The sequence below is a fragment of the Coptis chinensis genome, chromosome 9 (assembly GCF_015680905.1).
Source record: "Coptis chinensis isolate HL-2020 chromosome 9, ASM1568090v1, whole genome shotgun sequence".
In the NCBI taxonomy this organism is placed as follows: Eukaryota; Viridiplantae; Streptophyta; class Magnoliopsida; order Ranunculales; family Ranunculaceae; genus Coptis; species Coptis chinensis.
The window spans coordinates 21,907,389-21,926,928 of record NC_141464.1 but is presented as its reverse complement, the minus strand read 5'-3'; the positions used below and the strand labels follow the sequence as shown (position 1 = coordinate 21,926,928).

At 39.1% G+C, this 19,540-nt stretch overlaps 1 non-coding gene across 1 annotated transcript; it reads right to left on the bottom strand.

Moving 5' to 3' along the window:
- Positions 1-6,437: 6,437 nt before the first annotated feature.
- On the bottom strand, positions 6,438-6,540 carry LOC147475203 (small nucleolar RNA R71). Its single transcript, XR_015209998.1, has one exon. It is a non-coding gene; the product is annotated as a small nucleolar RNA R71 (small nucleolar RNA).
- Between the last annotated feature and the right edge of the window lie 13,000 nt (positions 6,541-19,540).

The following is a 19,540-nucleotide window of genomic DNA, read 5'->3' as shown; positions in this document are numbered from 1 at the left end:
TGACATTTTCCTCGCTTTAGTGAGGGACGTCGCCGATATGACATTCCCCGGAGTTTTAGTCGCTAGTCTTAAGAGAGCCCAAACCATGAGGCGTAAGTATCTTCTTATGCCTGTGTTGGTAAGCCGCATCATCGTGAAGTTGTTTACCCTGTGATTTCGTGCACAATTCATAGATTGGAAAAGGGTTGAAGTCATGAGACCCACCAATGGGGTGCTTTGCTCATTGCGAATAATGACTTGGCCGGGATGGCAGGTGCAGCCTCATTTGGTCGCCCCGTACATCCCATCAGACATAATAACACTTAACAGGTTAGCATTAGTAGATGATAAATGGCGGCAAGCTTGGCAAGTTATAATGGACTGGCGGGGATGCGAAGGAACCTCATCTCTTTTAATGAGGAGGAGGATGCTTAAAGCGGGAGATAAGGTAAGGTTTTAGTTTTTTGTTATTGTCCGCTTATGTCCCAAGCAATTTAATTGTTAACCCCATAATGGGTGGAACTCTTATAGAGTCGCGTCGCTTTTTTATTTCCTATATTAGTATGTTCTAACCTTGTTTTGCAGATGTTCCGAATTTCCACGATTTCCATGGTATTTTTTTTACCATCTTTATTTAAATGCTTTGAGGACAAAGCATGCTTCTAATTTGGGGGGCATAGAAACACGTGTAATTAAGGCATCCTGTTAGGATATAGATATGTATAATATGCATTTGTTTTCAAGTTAAAAATTTTTAAAAATATAAATAAATAAGTTTATGCTATACACTTAGGAATATTGGTATTGTTTTCTTTCTATGCTCTTAACAATCTAGAAGTCTCTAACGTAGCTTTTGCATCAATAATTGTTAGGAACTTAGGTTAATATGTAGGTAATAATCTGTGAATCTATCTATAAATATATTACATGAGTATCTATGATTGTTAGCGAAGAAGTTTTCAAATCTAGGCTAGAGTACTTATTCTACAAATCGTGAGAATATAGCCTAAAACCTTATATGAGCTAAAACATTTGAGAAATGACACAAGGGAGAAGTATATTTTGAATAGAGAAATCACACGTCCACTTGCTTGATCACTATGCCATATCCTAAGCGAGATTTTAGGCCCTCTTTGGATCGATATAGCCAGAAATTCAAACCTATGAATTATTTTTCCTAATTAGCCCCTCGAGCCTTTCTTTAGCCTTCCATAAACCACAATTCCTTTACCCTGTTACAAAAACAAAACAAAATAAAAAATTCAACTTACCCAATCTTGAATAAGTCTGAGAGTAGAATGAGTGAAGAAAGAAGAAGAGAAAAACCTGTGTAAACAAAAAAATATTTAGTTGCTTCAGGAAAAGAAAAGAAGTTTCCATCCAAGGAAAAGAAAAAAAAAATAATAAATATATATATATATATATATAAATAAATAAATAAATAAAAACTCCAAAAATAGAATAAAAGGGAGTCAAAAGCCAAAGAAAAGAAAAAGAAAAATATGGCTAAGGATGGAAACAAAGTATAGAAGCAAAAGAAAATAACAAGGTTTTCTCTAAGTTACATAATATGAAGACTCTATTATCTCAGACTTGTCCTTTTGAATATCCATTTCCTTCCTTCTTAAACCATCTCCTAATCCCCACAACACCTAATAAAGACCTCTAGCTTAATTAGGAATAGGTTAGTTTGATAGTAAGTGGCAGATGTGTTTGATCGACTCTGGCTTCCTTGTTTGTCATTGAAATTGTAAGGTAAAGTGCGATTGCATTACACCGGAGTAAATAAAACTTGAGCGAAAAATCGAGTGGTTTTTGTCTTGACATTTATGTGAGGACCTACTTAAGGACGCTTATTCGAAGTTTTTGAAAACGAACCCGCTAGGCATTTCATAGTATTACTCATAGTATATATATTTGTATCATAAATGATTGATTATTATGCATATATTAGTTTAGGTTTTGACTTGGTTATTCTTATTCATTTGCTAGTGAGATATATAGATAGTTGGGACATGAATGAGGAAACAATAGTTTTATTTCTTAGTCGTTGTAGTATAGTTGAAGTTTGTGAGTACCTTCATTGGAAAACTCTCACGAGACTATAACTCGGCCCACTAGGGAATTCCTAGTGGTTTAAGGCCTTGTCAGATATGGTCAATCAATCAATCATTGACTCAAATAAACGAGAGTAGTTAGAACTCCATTTTTGGTCACTTATTCTAATTTCTCATCTTTGCTTGAGGACAAGCAAAATGCTATTTGGGGGTGGTTTTATAAGAGCCCAAAACTGTAGTTTTAACCCTCTAACAGTCATACTTTTAGACCAATTAATTATGTGAGTAATAATTAAGAGTTAACACTGATTACGTGTTTTTATGCATTTCAGGTTTCAAAGTCCATTATGTGCAGAAATGTGCCACTTTAGCGAGATAAAGGAGCAAAGGTCGGTTACTAAGGAGTACCGTGATTAAAGGCCAAGATTCAAGATGACAAAGCCTTTCTACAGCCCGGTCAAAAGCTGAAAAGTCGACACGGGCAGAAACAGCACACAAGTCAGCAGAACTTCCGAAGGTTGTATCTTTGGACTCAGACCTCGGAATGGGGCCTACCTTATGTGAAACCGACCGGCTCGGAAAGTTCTTTCCAATGGTCTAAGACTTGATCCAATCAGAGGAGCATAAGTGGACGAAAAGTCTGTTGAAGCCAACTGCAGCTGAAGAGGCCTTTTTGGACTAAAAGAATTGGGTTTTGGGCCTGATTCTCTGGCCCAAAACATGGCTCCAAGCCCATGCACGATTTTTGGATCTGAAAGTATAAAAACCAAAGCTTAACTCTTGGTTAATGGTAGCTAGTTAGACCTAAAAATATATAGAATTCTAGATCTAGTTTTCAGTAGAGTAATTAAGTTTAAGTTCCATTTTCAATTCTTGTTTTAGATTAAGTCTTTGAATCATTGTTCTTGATTGATTAGATAAATAAAATAGTTATTTTGTCAATTTCGAATTTTTTTATTTCGATTTATAGACCTAGTTTTAATTCTTGTCGATTATCATTTCGTAGTTTAAGTAGATTGAAACATTGTTAGTTAATTTAGTTAAGTTAGAATTTTAATATGATGTGTAGTTATAATGCAATGGGAAATGATGGTTTGATGACTCAAGGCTAAAACCTCCATTAGAGGGGTTGATGAAGCTTTGATGAAAACTTAGTGGTATAGTGTAGAAGCGTTGTAGAATCTATTCCACTCTAGAAGGTCGTGATTCGCCATGAGAATGGGTGGACGACCTCATATGCTAGTTAGTATTTGGTAGAAATGCCAAGAACACTAGGGATTAGAACTCGAATTCCTTGCCGTAAGAACATAAGAATCGAGATACAAGAATCTATGCTAGGTTATTAAGTTGGATTCGAGGTGGATTCAAGTCCCCTCTAATCCTTTATCTAGATTAAAAATAATCATATTTCCATAGCATTAAGTAGTTAAATTAAACATAATCAATTTCATATTGTATCGTAGTATAACACCCTTCGTAAAAGCTCTCATTAGACTTAAGACCGATTAATTAGATTAGAAAACATTCCATGCTAGAGAACTAGGAGTGGAACGAATTTGTTAGTCCACTCTATTTCGATAGAATTGAGAGTAGAAACTTTGATAAATATAGACACGTAAAAGTTTTAGTTTACTTTCGTTTTGAGTTTCATTGTTCATTTCGTAGGTAAACTATCAATATTCAGTTTATCATGACACGTGTATGGGAAATAACCGAAGACTATAGATATTCATAATGAAACGAGGACCATCAGATCAGTTATGCAAATAAGTGATCTCTTGTTTAGCACGAGTGTTTAGTAAGAATGTGCCAGGCACGTGACTCACCGCCTCTAAGCATAATAGTTTTCCAAGTTATTAGGAACTGATATAGATAGTTCTTGATAAGAAGGTGATAAGAGCCCAAAACTGTAGTTTTAACCCTGTAACAGTCATACTTTTAGACCAATTATGTGAGTAATAATTAAGAATTAACACTGATTACGTGTTTTTATGCATTCCAGGCTTCAAAGTCCATTATGTGCAGAAATGTGCCACTTTAGCGAGATAAAGAAGCAAAGGTTGGTTACTAAGGAGTTCCGTGATTAAAGGCCAAGATTCAAGAAGACCAGCCTTTCTAAAGCCCGGTCAAAAGCTGAAAAGTCGACGAAAGCGTAAAAACAAAGACACAAAGTCGCAGAACTTCCGAAGGCCGTATCTTTGGACTCAGACCTCGGAATGGGGCCTACCTTATGTCAAAACGATCGGCTCGGAAAGAGATTTCCAATGGTCTAAGACTTGATCCAATCAGAGGAGAAGAAGTGGACGAAAAGTCTGTTGAAGCTAACTGCAGCTGAAGAGGCTTTTTTGGACAGAAAGAATTGGGTTTTGGGCCTGATTCTCTGGCCCAAAACATGGCTCCAAGCCCATGCACGATTTTTGGATCTGAGAGTATAAAAACAAAAGCTTAGCTCTTTGTTAATGGTAGATAGTTAATGGTAGATAAGAGGTTAGAAAATAAAAATAGCTTATAATAGAAAGTAGCCATTAGAATAGCTTCTAGATCTAGATTTAATTCTTTATGTTAAGTTTAGTTTCAAATCCAATTCTTGTTTTAGATTAAACTCTAGAATCATTATTCTTAATTAGATTGATTAATAAAATAGCTAGTTTGTTAATTTCGATTCTTGTCATTTACATTTGTGTTAGATCTGATTTCATTTATTACTTGTTATTCAATTCTTAGTTATTAATTAGATTTTAATTATTGTTTAATTTAGATTAGTAAATTTCAATTCTTTATATTATGTTTAGTTTTAATTTAAGCGGAAATGATTGCGTAATGATTCTCGGCTAAACCTCCATTAGAGGGGGTTGAGAAGCTTTGATGAAAGCTTGATTCCGATTATCGTAGAGTCGTCGTAATTTCCTTTCCACTCTAGAAACGATTAGTTCACCATGAGAATGGGTTTAATCGTTCACATACTAGTTATGAATTGGTAGAAATGCCATGCGTAATTAGGGATTAGGAGTAACCATATTGTTCTGCGAAGCAGTTCAATTCGGATTACGACGATTCGTCGTTAGTAGGATTAAGTCGAGTTAAGGTGGAATCAATCCCCCTCTAACTCCTTATCATAGAATCAACGTAGCATTCCCATAGTTGTTCTGATAATCGACTAGTTGCATCTTGTGGATAGTTGCATCGTAGTCTAGTTGCCATTCGTAAATCTCTCATCAGACTTTAGAGTTAAGAGTACTTATACATAGAGAACATTAACATGCGGAAGGACTAGGAGTGGAACGAACTTTCTACTCCACTATATCTCATAGGATTGAGAGTAGAATCTTTGAGAAACATATAGGCTCATAAGATAGTTTTAGTTTACTTACGTTATGAGTTCATCGTTCATTTCGTAGGTAAACTATTCAATTTTATGTTTTATCAAATGGCGCCGCTGCCATCTTAGTTTCACATTCGCATTGTTTTCATAGTGTAAGTACTTTTCTAAAAGTCCCATTTCACCCACCCACCCTTGTTTGATTCATACTGTGGTTTTCCGTTTCATCGTTGAAAAATTCCGCGACAAAATTACACTGAAGCGATCGGCCCTATAAAGGGCACACTGCTCTATAGCCGAACACGAAGCGACCCAAAACCGCTCTATGCGAAGCACCCCTAAGATATATTTTTCCGGAATTCTACAGTTTTGACTCGAACTTTGATTTTTCAAGTTTTTCAGTGTTCTAACTTGTTATATACACTAAACACGCGTAAACAAGATGCTATTCATAAGCGAAGCAAGGACGCAATCAGGTATTCCTTTCTTCCACACCTCGCATCTCCTGTTAGAGGTTTATACTAGTATATCAGAATTGTTTGGAGTGTTGATGGTTTAGCTAAATTTGGTCTTAGCCTTGTATGAGATTAAGGTCTGGCCGAACAAAAACACCGAACGTAATTACCCAACAACGTCAACAAACAAGTCTATCTAGTATACCACCCACTACACCTCTAGCTACTATTTCACACACATCACTCCGACACAATGCCCGGACGAAGAAGAGACTCCTCTCTCGACTTCTACAAAGCCTTGGCGATAGCCCCAAATCTTGCATCGTTCTAGCGGACCGATTGGGGATTTCGCATCCCCCAAATATTTTTAATTTGTTACCCGTTTTTCCTTTGTTTAGACCATGAAAAACCTTATCAGCACATGTGTAGGATTGAACAAGTCCTAACAACATTCCACCATCCTACGGTTGGTGCGGAACAAATTAAACTAAGGGTATTCCCTTTCACCTTAGCCGATAAGGCGGCGTCTTGGTTAACGCCAAGCCTTAATTACGTGGACTGGACTCGTGGGCTAAACTTGTTCAATTTGTTTATGGAACATTTTACCCACCACTAAAGACCGATGAGATGCTTTCCAAGATTCATTTTTTCGACAAAATCCTCATGAATCATTTTCAGAGGCTTGGAATCGTTTCACCGATCTCCTTATAGAGTGTCCACATCATAACTTAGCGAAAGACACGTTAGTTCGTGCCTTTTTCAAAGGACTTCTACACCACCATAAATAAGTCCTAGACATAATGAATGGGGGTAGTTTCTTAAGCAAAGGAGCCCTCGAGGCTTATAATTTTTAGAGGATCAAACTAAGCGAAATAACAACTGGGGGGGTAGTGATGATATCCACCGCTCCGCTAGTTCATCAAATACAGTTAAGGCCGCCGGTATGTTTGAAATTAAACACGATCCCGAGCTTAAAACTCTAATCGAATCACTCTAAAAAAGGTAGAGGCCATTTTCATTTCAACAAAAGCCTATCCCCGTCATGAACGTAAATTCAAATCCATGTAGTTTCTATTGGAGCCCTGAGCATCCCGACTCCCACTGTCCTATAGCCTATGAACAGGCTTGTTCCATTAATAGTGAACCTAACGCCCCTTGGAGACAAAATCCCAACTTCGGTTGGAGAAATAACCAACACGTCACACCTCCAGGGTACAATAATCAATATGTTAGGCCAACACAAAGTTTTAACCAAGCTCCACCACGACAGGGCGAGTGGTCGGGGTAATTTTAATAATTATAACAACCAAGTGAAACCTCGACAAGGTCAAGCACAAGGTCAAGGTAGTTATAATAATTATAATGCTAATAGAGGTATCGTTCAGGTAAATAATAACTATCAAAATCCACCCATAAATAATTCACGTGAAATAGTTCCAGTCACACCACCCGTGACTACTACACCCACACAACCGGATTGTCTTGACACCTTCATACAAGTAAGCCAAAAACTTTTCCAAACCATGGCTCAATCTAACCAACAGCTTCTACAATCCATTAATAATTTAACCCAACAGTTGGCTCAAGATAAAACCAAACCCAAAGGTGTGTTTCCAGGTCACGAAATACCTAATCCTAAAACAACAAATACAGCCTTTGAGGTAACCGATAATACTAGTAATGAATATGAAAATGTAGGTGAGCTAAAGGCCATCACCACTCTCCGTTCTGGCAGAGTGGTTGATAACAAAGTAACTATGCCTATAGTTACCCCACTAGTAGCCCCTACACCTGCTATTTTACTAGATACCGAAATAGAAACTGAAGAGCCTACCACTGTAGAGGTACCAATTACAACACAACCTAAGAAACAGAAAGCCACGGTTAAACATCCAGGTGATACTATTGCTAAATATAGACAGAAACCACCGTTTCCACAAAAATTAGCCGTGTTAACTAGGGATACAAATTATGAGGAGATTAGGGATGTTTTCAAGAATCTAACTATAAATCTTCCCTTCCTCAAAGCTATTAAAAGCTACCACACCATGCTAAGTTTCTTAAAGGAGTTGTGTACTACTAGGCGAGGGACCAATATACCAAAAGACACCTTTTTAACGAACAATTCCCAACTATATCCGAACATAATGGAATTGTTAAGTACAAGGACCACGGTCGCCCCATCTTGCACAATGCACCTTAGGAGATTCTTTATCACGGACGACCGCATTATTAGACTTGGGGGCTAGTGTTAACTTACTCCCATTTTATTTGTATAGACAAATAGGTCTAGGCGAGATGCAACCTACTAAAATGGCGTTGTAATTAGTCGATCGGTCTATTAAGTATCCTAAGGGTGTGGTCGAAAATGTTTCGTAAAAGTTAAGGATTTTTACTATCCGGGCTGATTTTTGTCATCCTCGTCTGAGAAGTCGTTAACGACTCTGTCCCGATCATCTTAGGGCGCCCTTTCACGGCAACTGCCAATGCGCTCATTAATTGCGCGATGGTTCAATGTCCATGTCTTTTTGGTCATCTTTTTGTTGAAGTCAATGTTTTTAAAACAAAGACACGCGATTACCGATTCGACTATGGATGGAGAGGTTAGCATGATCGAGAGCTTTGCTCGAGATTATTTCAACAACACATTCCCTGATAATCATATGCCCAAATTTCTTTCCTTTGGAAGTTCAGACTCTAACATTTCCATCCCTACACTAGTCGATACACATATTACGGATGAGGATGAGATAGATGACTTTCTCAAAGATGTAGAGGACTATCATAGTAACGAGGATATGACCAATCTAGATGAGCAATTCGATGAGTTTCTTAGAGCAGGTGATGATTCACCCTATCAAGAACTACTTTGCACCACATCCACCTCGACTTCCCTCCTTCCACCCTTTCAAAGGAATCTCGAGTTTGCACTCGATCCTTTTGTGTCTTCTGTGCTTCATAAGTTTTTAAATCCACCTAGTAAATAAATACTTCAGAAGATAAAAGCGTTTGACACCTTCATTTTTAGACTTAAAACAGTCCCTACACACACCATGAATGAGTTTTGTGCTAAAACCACATCCTCATTGTTTACATGCTGTCCTTCTACAACTTATTCATATCCACCATATTCTCCACAACCATTCACTTTTCCACACTTATTTACTAGAACACCCACTCGTTCAAAAATGAAAAAGAAGGTACATGCTAGGTTACGTAATAGGGTTATCCGACTTCGTTTTCATTTCACTAGGTTGCGTCATAGGAAATCTTGGTGCTTGATTGTGTTTGGATATGTTTTCTGTGATATTTATTTATGGAATGATCCACAACTATTTCGGTTGTTGATATATGATAAACTGCATGTTCATACATATGTTTAGATAAAGTCTCGAGTATCTGACTATAAACCACTCAACTTTTGTGTTTGGTGCATTTCCTTTCATTTCCATATATTGGTGAGTGCACCATTAAAGTAACCGGGCCCTCCCTACGGAGTGTGTGGCTGTAAGTACCGGATCCTAAGTCCACGTTTGACATAATTCACGTTTTCCACTCTTGCATGTTTTATCGGATTTTTTAGTCACGTTTCTCTATGGGGTGAATTATGTCTTTCTTGTTTATTGTTTTTCTTTTTAAAAGTATATATATATATATTTATATATTTATATATATATATATATATATATATAAAGAATAAACATAGTAATCTAGGAAGTCTCGAATCGACTTTAAAAGACCATTTGCTAAAACAAATTTTCTAAGCTTCGATGTAAAAAAAATTTGTTTGGGGGTCAAAGGTGTTCGTGTTCCATCCTAGAATGTTTATGTCCCATTACAGTTGCTTAGGCCGTTTAATTGTATTACGATCCGGGTTGACATAATCTTGAATTTAGAGATCAGTCGTTCGCATAACGTACGCCAGGCACGCACTTCGAGGCGTTTTCCACTATCTTATATGTCATCCACGGTCGGAATAGAGTGTTGTATGGATCATTGGATTGGAAATTCTCTCCTGATCATTTCCATATCTCATTCGTAAAAATCAGACCGGTAACGAAGCGGCAATTTTGATTTGAAGTTTTGCGAAAAAATCGAAAAATTCACAAATTTCGATTTGGGCTTGGGCCCAACCAGCATCAAACCCAAACCGCACGCACCAGCACCTTACCTTCACCATCAATTCATCATTTTTTTCCACAAACCGCCATTAACAAAGCTTCAAACCCGACCAAAAAAATAAATTAAAAACAAGACCTAATTAACCCACGCCCACAATCCAAGACCCAACCCAAATCTACTCCAACCGCGCCGCCCCACAACCTCCACCAATTTACATCAACAAAAACCACCGGAAAATCAAAATAAAAAAAAATTCGGTGCTGCCGCCACCACACCACCACCACCATCGTTCTTTTTAGTGAGGTGTCCCTCATTGCTTCCCCCTACCTTCTACAAACCTCAAACTGTATTCAAACTTCCAATGGCTCAACAACGCCGAATTTTGCCGGAGCAAGATTTTACTGGCGACCACTTCGCGCCGTTTTATGGTGACGAAATGATCAGTAGAGACTGGAATAGTTTGTGGTACTCAACTGAAGCCTATTACCACGAAGACTTAGTCCGACGGTTCTACAATACGATGGAGTTGGAGGGGACTAGGATTTTTGTTATGGTGGCGAAGAGGAGGAAGGAAGTGACTACTGGGTTGTTGGTGAGATTCTAGGCATTCGCGCTGGAATCCATCCGATGTCATGTTGCAGGAGTCCCAATATAATGGGATAGAACCATTGATGAGCGTGGCGATTACCGAAAGGGAACTACAATGCGAGATCGCATTGTGTTCGCCGATCATCCCTCGAACCACCCACCGGCCGCGGCTCGATGGATTGGTCTAACGGGGAAGGAGAAGGTCAGCGACATCAGCCTGAACTGCCTCCACATTTTATGGATACTCCAGGAGCAGAAGTACGAGTTCTGTATCTTGGAGTTTTTGCTTAGTATGATTAGGGGAGTAGGGAAGTCTGTTGCACCTCTCCCTGTGTTGATAACCAAAATCATCTTTGAAGTTGAGAAATTTCTCAGCGTCCGATAGGTCTTACATCACCCTACACCAAAATCCTCGCATCTATAAGGAGTGTATCCAACAAGTTTGGAGGTTGCCTGAGGATAGGGTAGAGGACGAGGAGGATGGTGGAAACGAGAATGCCGAGGAGGATGGGGGAAATCAGAATACCTCGGAGGATGAGGAGGACTTGACTTGTTTTGATGCGGATGCCCTGGAGAGGTGTTGGTCGGATGCGTAACGCATGGCCGTAATTCATCGTGGCATCGCGCCGCTCAACACTATCTGCGAAGACCTCCGGACTCGATAGGCAACTATCCATCATAACCGAGATCCGTACCAGAGAGGATGAGAGGTGGGAACAGATGAGGGCCGATCTAGAAGCTCAGCGCCAGTTTCGGACCGACATGCTTGCACGATTCCCACCTCACGGGGATTCTCCTTCTGAGGACACACTATCGAGGCATGGCGCCGTCGCCCGGCGGGCGAATGGTGCCGGCCCATCGGGGAGCTCGGGGAGCCATCTCGGGGGTGTGCCCTCCTCTACCGATCACCGGAGTGGTTAGGGATAGTATCAGTTGATGTTTCTATTTTTATTTGTAGTTTCATTATTGTCATTTATTTTCATGTAAGTTTTAATTTTCGTAATTTGAATTTTGTAGTGAAATGTACTTCGAATGAAAATTTTAATATAACGCGGTTATTTTCATTATGCGTGGTTGTTTAATATTGATCCCACCTTCCCAAATTGTTTGGGGGTGGTTTTATCTATTCCAACATGATTTTTATATGACCCTCGTCTTAGAATTTATTCTTGAGTCAAGGTGAAAATATGGCCGTTTAGGCATATCTATGAATAAGTATCATGGTAGGATGAAATCTCGATTAAATAGGTAGATTCTATCATAAATTCAACCTAAAAGATACTAGGTTTGTTTTAGAATCAAGAAAATGAGTTGTTTCCGTTTTCGGGTTTGGAAATTTTGGTATTTCCGGAAACTGCCGTAAAAACCTTTTGGCAACTTTCTGATCCGGTTTAGCAACTTAAAACCTATATAAACTTCATACATTCTACACTCACAACTCACACTACACCTAACCTCCATCACTCACCTTTCACTCCCACGATTCCCACGTTTCGTCTCATTTTCCGAAGTTTCAAGAACTCCGGAACTTTCAGGCTTCTAGAGGGCGCTTTCTTTTTTTTTTTTCAGATTTTTTGTCAGAGCGCACTCCCGCTCAAACACTGGAATTCCAAATCTTCAGAGCGCACTCGCGCCCTAATTTCCGTGGACCAGAAAAATTCCAGTTTTCTGCGGGTAGTTTTCGGATCATTCGCAGCTATTCCATAGCGTAATTTTGAGATGACATCTCCAACATTGATACCGGAACAGTCTTTCGAAGATTTGTTCCAAAGCACTACTTATGGTGCTTGGTTTCGCGAAGCGATCACATACGTTGGCTGGGAGCCGCTTATGGTAAGACCTGATGCACTTTATTCTCCAACACTAGCATTTTATTTTTACGATAACTGCATTTTCTTTGAAAGACCAGATGGAGAACAATTGTTCTCCATCAACATTGATAATGAACCAATGGAAATTACCAGGTTCTTGCTAGCATTTGTCCTTGGACTTGCTATGCTCGCTGAAATACAAGACCCATGGTGTTATTAGGTAGATAATATGTATGTCTACACTTATGAGTTTTTGCATGAGTCGTATGGGGCGGGCATTTTCCGTATCGAGGACCAAGGGGAATATAACGTCGCCTTTGGTAGCCTGTCCATGAACATAGGAACTGTTATGTTTTGGATCATGCTAAACATTTTAGGGGAATGGCGTTTTTCTTCTGTGAATGATGCCACTTGCAGCGTTTTCCTTGCTTTAGCCACGGGACGTATGTGTCATGACCTTCCCCGAACCTTGATGTCTAGTTTAGCTCGATCCCATAGCATGAGGCATAAGTTCCTTCTTATGCCTGTTCTAGTTTCCCGTATTATGCTATGTTTCTTTCCTATTTTTTGTACACGTTTCACGGATTGGATTACGGTCGACACTGTACGACCCACCAATAGTATTATTCGATCTTTCCGTGCAATGACTTGGAAAAGGTGGAGGATACAACCTCATCAGGTTGCACCCTACACCCCGTCAGACCAAGTAGCACTTAATAGGTTAGCAATAATAGATGATAAATGGCGGGAAGCCTAGCAAATTATCATGGCATGGCAGGACGCAAAGGAACCTCACTTCTTTATGGAAGAAGAGGATGAGGAAGATGATGAGTAATGACGGAGATAAGGTAAGTTTTCATTCTATTTAGTGTCTGCTTATGTCCCAAGCAATTTCATTCTTGTTAACCCCATAATGGGTAGAACTCTTATAGAGTTGAGTCAGTTTTATTTCCTATATTAATGCGTTCTAACTTTGTTTTGCAGATGTTCTGAATTTCACGCGCTTCAATGGTAATTTTCCTACCCTCTTTATTTATATGCTTTGAGGACAAAGCATGCTTCTTGTTTGGGGGGGGGCATAGAAACACGTGTAATTAAGGCATCTGTTAGGATATATATATGTATAATATGCATTTGTTTTCAAGTTAAAAATTTCAAAAATATAAATAAATAAGTTTATGCTATACGCTTAGGGATATTGGTATTGTTTTCTTTCTCTATGCTCTTAACAATCTAGAAGTCTCGTGTAGCTTTAGTGATCGAAGAATAATTGTTAGAAACTTAGGTTAATATGTAGGTAATAATCTTTGCATCTATCTATAAATATATTACATGAGTATCTATGATTGTTAGCAAGATAAGTTTCTGAACTCTAGGCTAGAGTACTTATTCTACAAATCTGCGGAGAATATAGCCTAAAGCCTTATATGAGCGAAACATTTGAGAAATGACACAAGGGAGAAGTAAAATCGGATAGAGAAATCACACGTGCACTTGCTTGATCACTATGCCATATCCCTAAGCGAGAATTTAGGCCCTCTTTGGATTGATATAGCAAGAAATTCAAACCTATGAATTATTTTCCGCTAGTCGCCCCTCTGAACCTTTCTTTAGCCTTTCATAAACCACAAATCCTTTACCCTGTTACAAAATAAAACAAAATAAAAAATTCAACCTACCCAATTTAGATAAGTCTGAGAATAGAAGGAGGAAGAAAGAAGAAGAGAAAACTTGTGTATACAAAAGTTAGTAAATTGCTTCAGAAAATAAAGAAAAGAAGTTTCCATCCAAAGAAAAATAAAAATAGAAATAAAATAAAAACTCCAAAAATAGAATAAAAGGGAGTCAAAAGCCAAAGAAAAGAAAAAGAAAAAAAAAAAAATATGGCTAAGGATGGAAACAAAGTATAGAAGCAAAAGAAAATAACAAGGTTTTCTCTAAGTTACATAATATGAAGACTCTATTATCTCAGACTTGTCCTTTTTGAATATCCATTTCTTTCCTTCTTAAACCATCTTCTAATCCCCGCAACACCTAATAAAGACCTCTAGCTCAATTAGGAATATGTTAGTATGATAGTAAGTGGCAGATGTGTTTGATCGACTCCGGCTTCCTTGTTGTCATTGAGATTGTAAGGTAAAGTGTGCCACCTGACCTTTGGAGTAGAAAACTTGAGTGGAAAAATTAGAGTGTTGTATCTTGACTATTATTGTGAGAACCTACTTAAGGACGCTATCCCGAGTTTCAGAAACGAACCTGCTAGGCATTTCATAGTATTACTCATTGTATATATGTTTATTATAGATGCTTAATTATTATGTATATATTAGCTTAGGTTTCGACTTGATTACTCTATATGCATTGCTAGTGAGAGGTATAGTTAATTTAGAGCATGATAAGGAAACAATAGTTTTATTTCTTAGTCGTTGTAGTATAGATGAAGTTTGTGAGTACCTTCACTGGAAAACTCTCACAAGGTATAACTCATCCACTAGGGAATTCCTAGTGGTTTAAGGCCTTGTTGCATATGGTCAATGCAATCGCACTCAGCGAAACGAGAGTAGTTAGAACTCCATTTTTGGTCACTTATTCTAATTTCTCATCTTTGCTTGAGGACAAGCAAAATGCTGTTTGGGGGTGGTTTGATAAAAGCCCAAAACTGTAGTTTTAACCCTGTAACAGTCATACTTTTAGACCAATTATGTGAGTAATAATTAAGAGTTAACACCGACACGTGTTTTATGCATTTCAGGCTTCAAAGTCCATTATGTGCAGAAATGTGCCACTTTAGTGAGATAAAGAAGCAAAGGTCGGTTACTAAGGAGTTCCGTGATTAAAAGCCAAGATTGAAGAAGACCAGCCTTTCTAAAGCCCGCTCAAAAGCTGAAAAGTCGACGCGGGCAGAAACAGCACACAAAGTCAGCAGAACTTCCGAAGGCTTTATCTTTGGATTTAGACCTCGGAATGGGGCCTACCTTATGTCAAAACGACCGGCTCGGAAAGAGCTTTCCAATGTTCTAAGCCTTGATCCAATCAGAGGAGAAAAAGTAGACGAAAAGTCTGTTGAAGCCAACTACAGCTGAAGACGCCTTTTTAGACTGAAAGAATTGGGTTTTGGGCCTGATTCTCTGGCCCAAAACATGGCTCCAAGCCCATGCACAATTTTTGGATCTGAGAGTATAAAAACAAAAGCTTAGCTCTTTGTTAATGGTAGATAGTTAATGGTAGATAAGAGGTTAGAAAATAAAAGTAGCTTAGAATAGAAAGTAGCCATTAGAATAGCTTCTAGATCTAGATTTAATTCTTTATGTTAAGTTTAGTTTCAAATCTAATTCTTGTTTTAGATTAAACTCTAGAATCATTATTCTTAATTAGATTGATTAATAAAATAGCTAGTTTGTTAATTTCGATTCTTGTCATTTACATTTGTGTTAGATCTGATTTCATTTATTACTTGTTATTCAATTCTTAGTTATTAATTAGATTTTAGTTATTGTTTAATTTAGATTAGTAAATTTCAATTCTTTATATTATGTTTAGTTTTAATTTAATCGGAAATGATTGCGTAATGATTCTCGGCTAAACCTCCATTAGAGGGGGTTGAGAAGCCTTGATGAAAGCTTGATTCCGATTATCGTAGAGTCGTCGTAATTTCCTTTCCACTCTAGAAACGATTAGTTCACCATGAGAATGGGTTTAATCGTTCACATACTAGTAATGAATTGGTAGAAATGCCATGCGTAATTAGGGATTAGGAGTAACCATATTGTTCTGCGAAGCAGTTCAATTTGGATTATGACGATTCGTCATTAGTAGGATTAAGTCGAGTTAAGGTGGAATCAATCCCCCTCTAACTCCTTATCATAGAATCAACGTAGCATTCCCATAGTTGTTCTGATAATCTGATAATCGACTAGTTGCATCTTGTGGGTAGTTGCATCGTAGTCTAGTTGCCATTCGTAAATCTCTCATCAGACTTTAGAGTGAAGAGTACTTATACGTAGAGAACATTAACATGCGGAAGGACTAGGAGTGGAACGAACTTTCTACTCCACTATATCTCATAGGATTGAGAGTAGAATCTTTGATAAACATATAGGCTCATAAGATAGTTTTAGTTTACTTACGTTATGAGTTCATCGTTCATTTCGTAGGTAAACTATTCAATTTTATGTTTTATCAGAAGGAAACTGAAGAAGGCGATCTTCGATGATAATGAAGGAATCGTGATGGCATATCTTTAAGAGTTACCTTTTAGATATAATCTTCCCATGTACGATGAGACATTATGATCAAGAAAGAAACCTACCTCTAATAAGATATGGTCTAGATTCAGACTTCCATAAGGAGAGGATTCCTAATAGGAAGGTAGAGTCCAAAGATGGAAGGGAACTCACAAGCGGTGAGGACATCCCTAACCCTAAGACTCTCAAAGCTCTTCCTATATAAACTATAAGGATTCGCTCTTAGGATCTACGCAAAATAGGGTTTGATTCTCCTAAACAAACAAGGAGATACATAGGCAGCCGCTAGGTAGTTCAACCCTGAACTCTATATCATCTCATCCTTTCTCTTTCAAGAACAGGGCTCCTAAATCACAAGGCACAAAGGAGGATCATGGGATACTCAGAAAATCTCCTACATCTTGTGGCGTCGTCTGTGGGGAAGAAAGCAGGTAAAGATTCATTTCAAATGACTGATTTAGTTTAAAAACTCTTACCATTGTGATGGCAGGAGCAAAGAAAACAAATGGTGGTGCTACCACACGCAGCGTCGCTGTCAGAGAAGAAAAGCACGAGATGCCTGAGGAGGGGGAGAATGTCAGTCACCATGATGCAAATAATCCCCTCCAAGAACCATTGACCAGCACCAACAGACCAGTTGCTCCCGGTGGAGACCCTAAGAATAATGCTCAAGAGGAATGTCAAAATGGTGAGAATGCTATTCTCACCAACCTAGAGTCTATTCAGGCGAGTCAGGCGGTTCAGGCTCTGGAATAGCAAAGAAGTAACCTTGAGCGAGAGTTACAGCTGCTGAGGCATTTGTATCAATCTGACACAGGGAAGGAGCCACTCATCGATCTCGATGATGACGGACTTCATGCTAGGAACCCAAGGCGTGGGGAACCAGTTTGACGCGAACCATCAGAGTCCAGAATACATTAACTCAGATGAGGATTCGGATATAGCATCAGACCCAGAGTCTACTGACCAGGATCGTGATGTCGACAACCAACACCAAAAAAGAACCCAGAACAAGAAACTTTCTACCAAAGAAAGTGCATGGGAAATGGGGGCAGGCAAGGGGAGAAAATGTAAGACTCCCTTGTTCAATTTGCCATAATGGGGGCAGGCAAATCTCCTTTCGCATCACGAGTAATGAGAAAGCCATATCCCCGCGGTTACAGACAACCGAAGTTCAATATCTTCAGTGGCAAGTCAGATCCAGTGGATCACGTATTCAGATCTCATGCCACTATGGGACAATATGAAAGGTATGACCACGTCATGTGTCAAGAGTTCAAAGCATCCCTATCTGGATCTACACTCCAGTGCTACCACAGGTTACCTGAGCGGCAGATCAGATCCTCAGAAGAAATGTTCAGGACCTTCATAAACAGGTACTCGTGCAACAAGCACCAACTAAAATGGATCGATGCACTGTTCAACATCAAGAAAAAAGACGGAGAGGCATTGAGGTCCTACATGCAACGATTCATGGAAATTTCAATCCAGATAGAGTTTTGTGATGAACAGATTACTATAATAACTTTCAAACAAGGGTTGGATGAAAACGTCTTATTCGGGTCCCTCTCCCGGAAACCACCCCGTGATTTGGAGAAACTCCTAGACAGGGTTGAAACTCATACAGGGTAGGAAGAGGATGTCCTGAACAGATGTCAGGAAGCAAAAAAGACTAATCAGACAACCCCTATAGGCCCACGCGAGGTGAACGACAACTCTTCACCTCAAAAGCCAAAGAGAGACAGTCATCGTGGTTGCCAACGGGCTGAATCCCCATCCAAGGGACGAATGTCTAGAGGGTAGTACCAAAATGTGGCCAGTAATGCAGATGAAAAACCACAAAAGAAGCCACGGATGGAAGGAGTTGAAGAAGCTCTTCCCTCAAAGGACAAAAACTTCGTCCCTCTGAACAAAATGCTAGACGAGGTCTTGGGCTCGATCAAGAACCAGAGTTACCTTAAGTGGCCAACGCAACTCAAGCCAGGCTCTTTGGGTACCAGAGACTAGAGGTCCAACTACAAGTTCCATAAGAGTAAGGGTCACAGTACCAGAGCCTGCAGGACTCTGGAAAATGAACTACAGGATCTTATTGAAATAGGGTATTTGAAGCAGTGTGTAGCACATGAGCAGGCGAATGCAGTATAGCCCAAGGAGATCAAAGACGCCGTCGGTTCAGAAACCCCTGTCTTGGACCACTCAATAATGACTCGGATAAATATGATTTCAAGAATGGCAAGCAAACGAAGTGGGCAGGTCACTGAAAAGGGTGTGCGATATCAAATGCGCGTCGCCAAGCAAATGAGGATCATGAACAATGAACTGACTACGAGTGCTCAAGTTAACGCGATACCCCACAAAGATCCACTCATCCTCTTCACTGAGGCTGATTGTTTCAGTATACAGATTCCACATGAGGATGCACCTATTTTACACTCCCTTTCGGAGATTATGATTTGCATCATATATTGGATAATCCAGGAAGTTTAGCAAATGTGTTATACTATGACGCATTTAAAAAGCTGTAGATTCCTGACTTCGAGATGGTTGCCACCAACTCCAACCTGTATGGATTCAGCGGGGACAAAGCTCTAACAGTTGGGGAGATCCAACTACTTGTAGCTACTGGTCCGGTAACTCTCATCATAAATTTTGTTGTGGTAAAAGCTAACACACCTTATCACATGATCTTAGGCAGGACTTGGCAGCATAAACTCCGTGCTTTTCCCATCACCTATCACCAGTGTCTAAAATTCCCATATAACGAGAAAATTGAGACAATCAGAGGAGATCAGGTGGACGCCAAAGCATGCTACACTCTGGAGACAAAAGCAGTCCCTAATCCCTTTTGAACCAATGGAGGTGGGGCAACCCGCCAAATAGCAATTATAGTTGGATCCCCCTTTTCTAGACTTGGTCCTAAGAGGATCCCTACTCACTGGAGTCGTTAGAGGAAGTGGAAATTGTG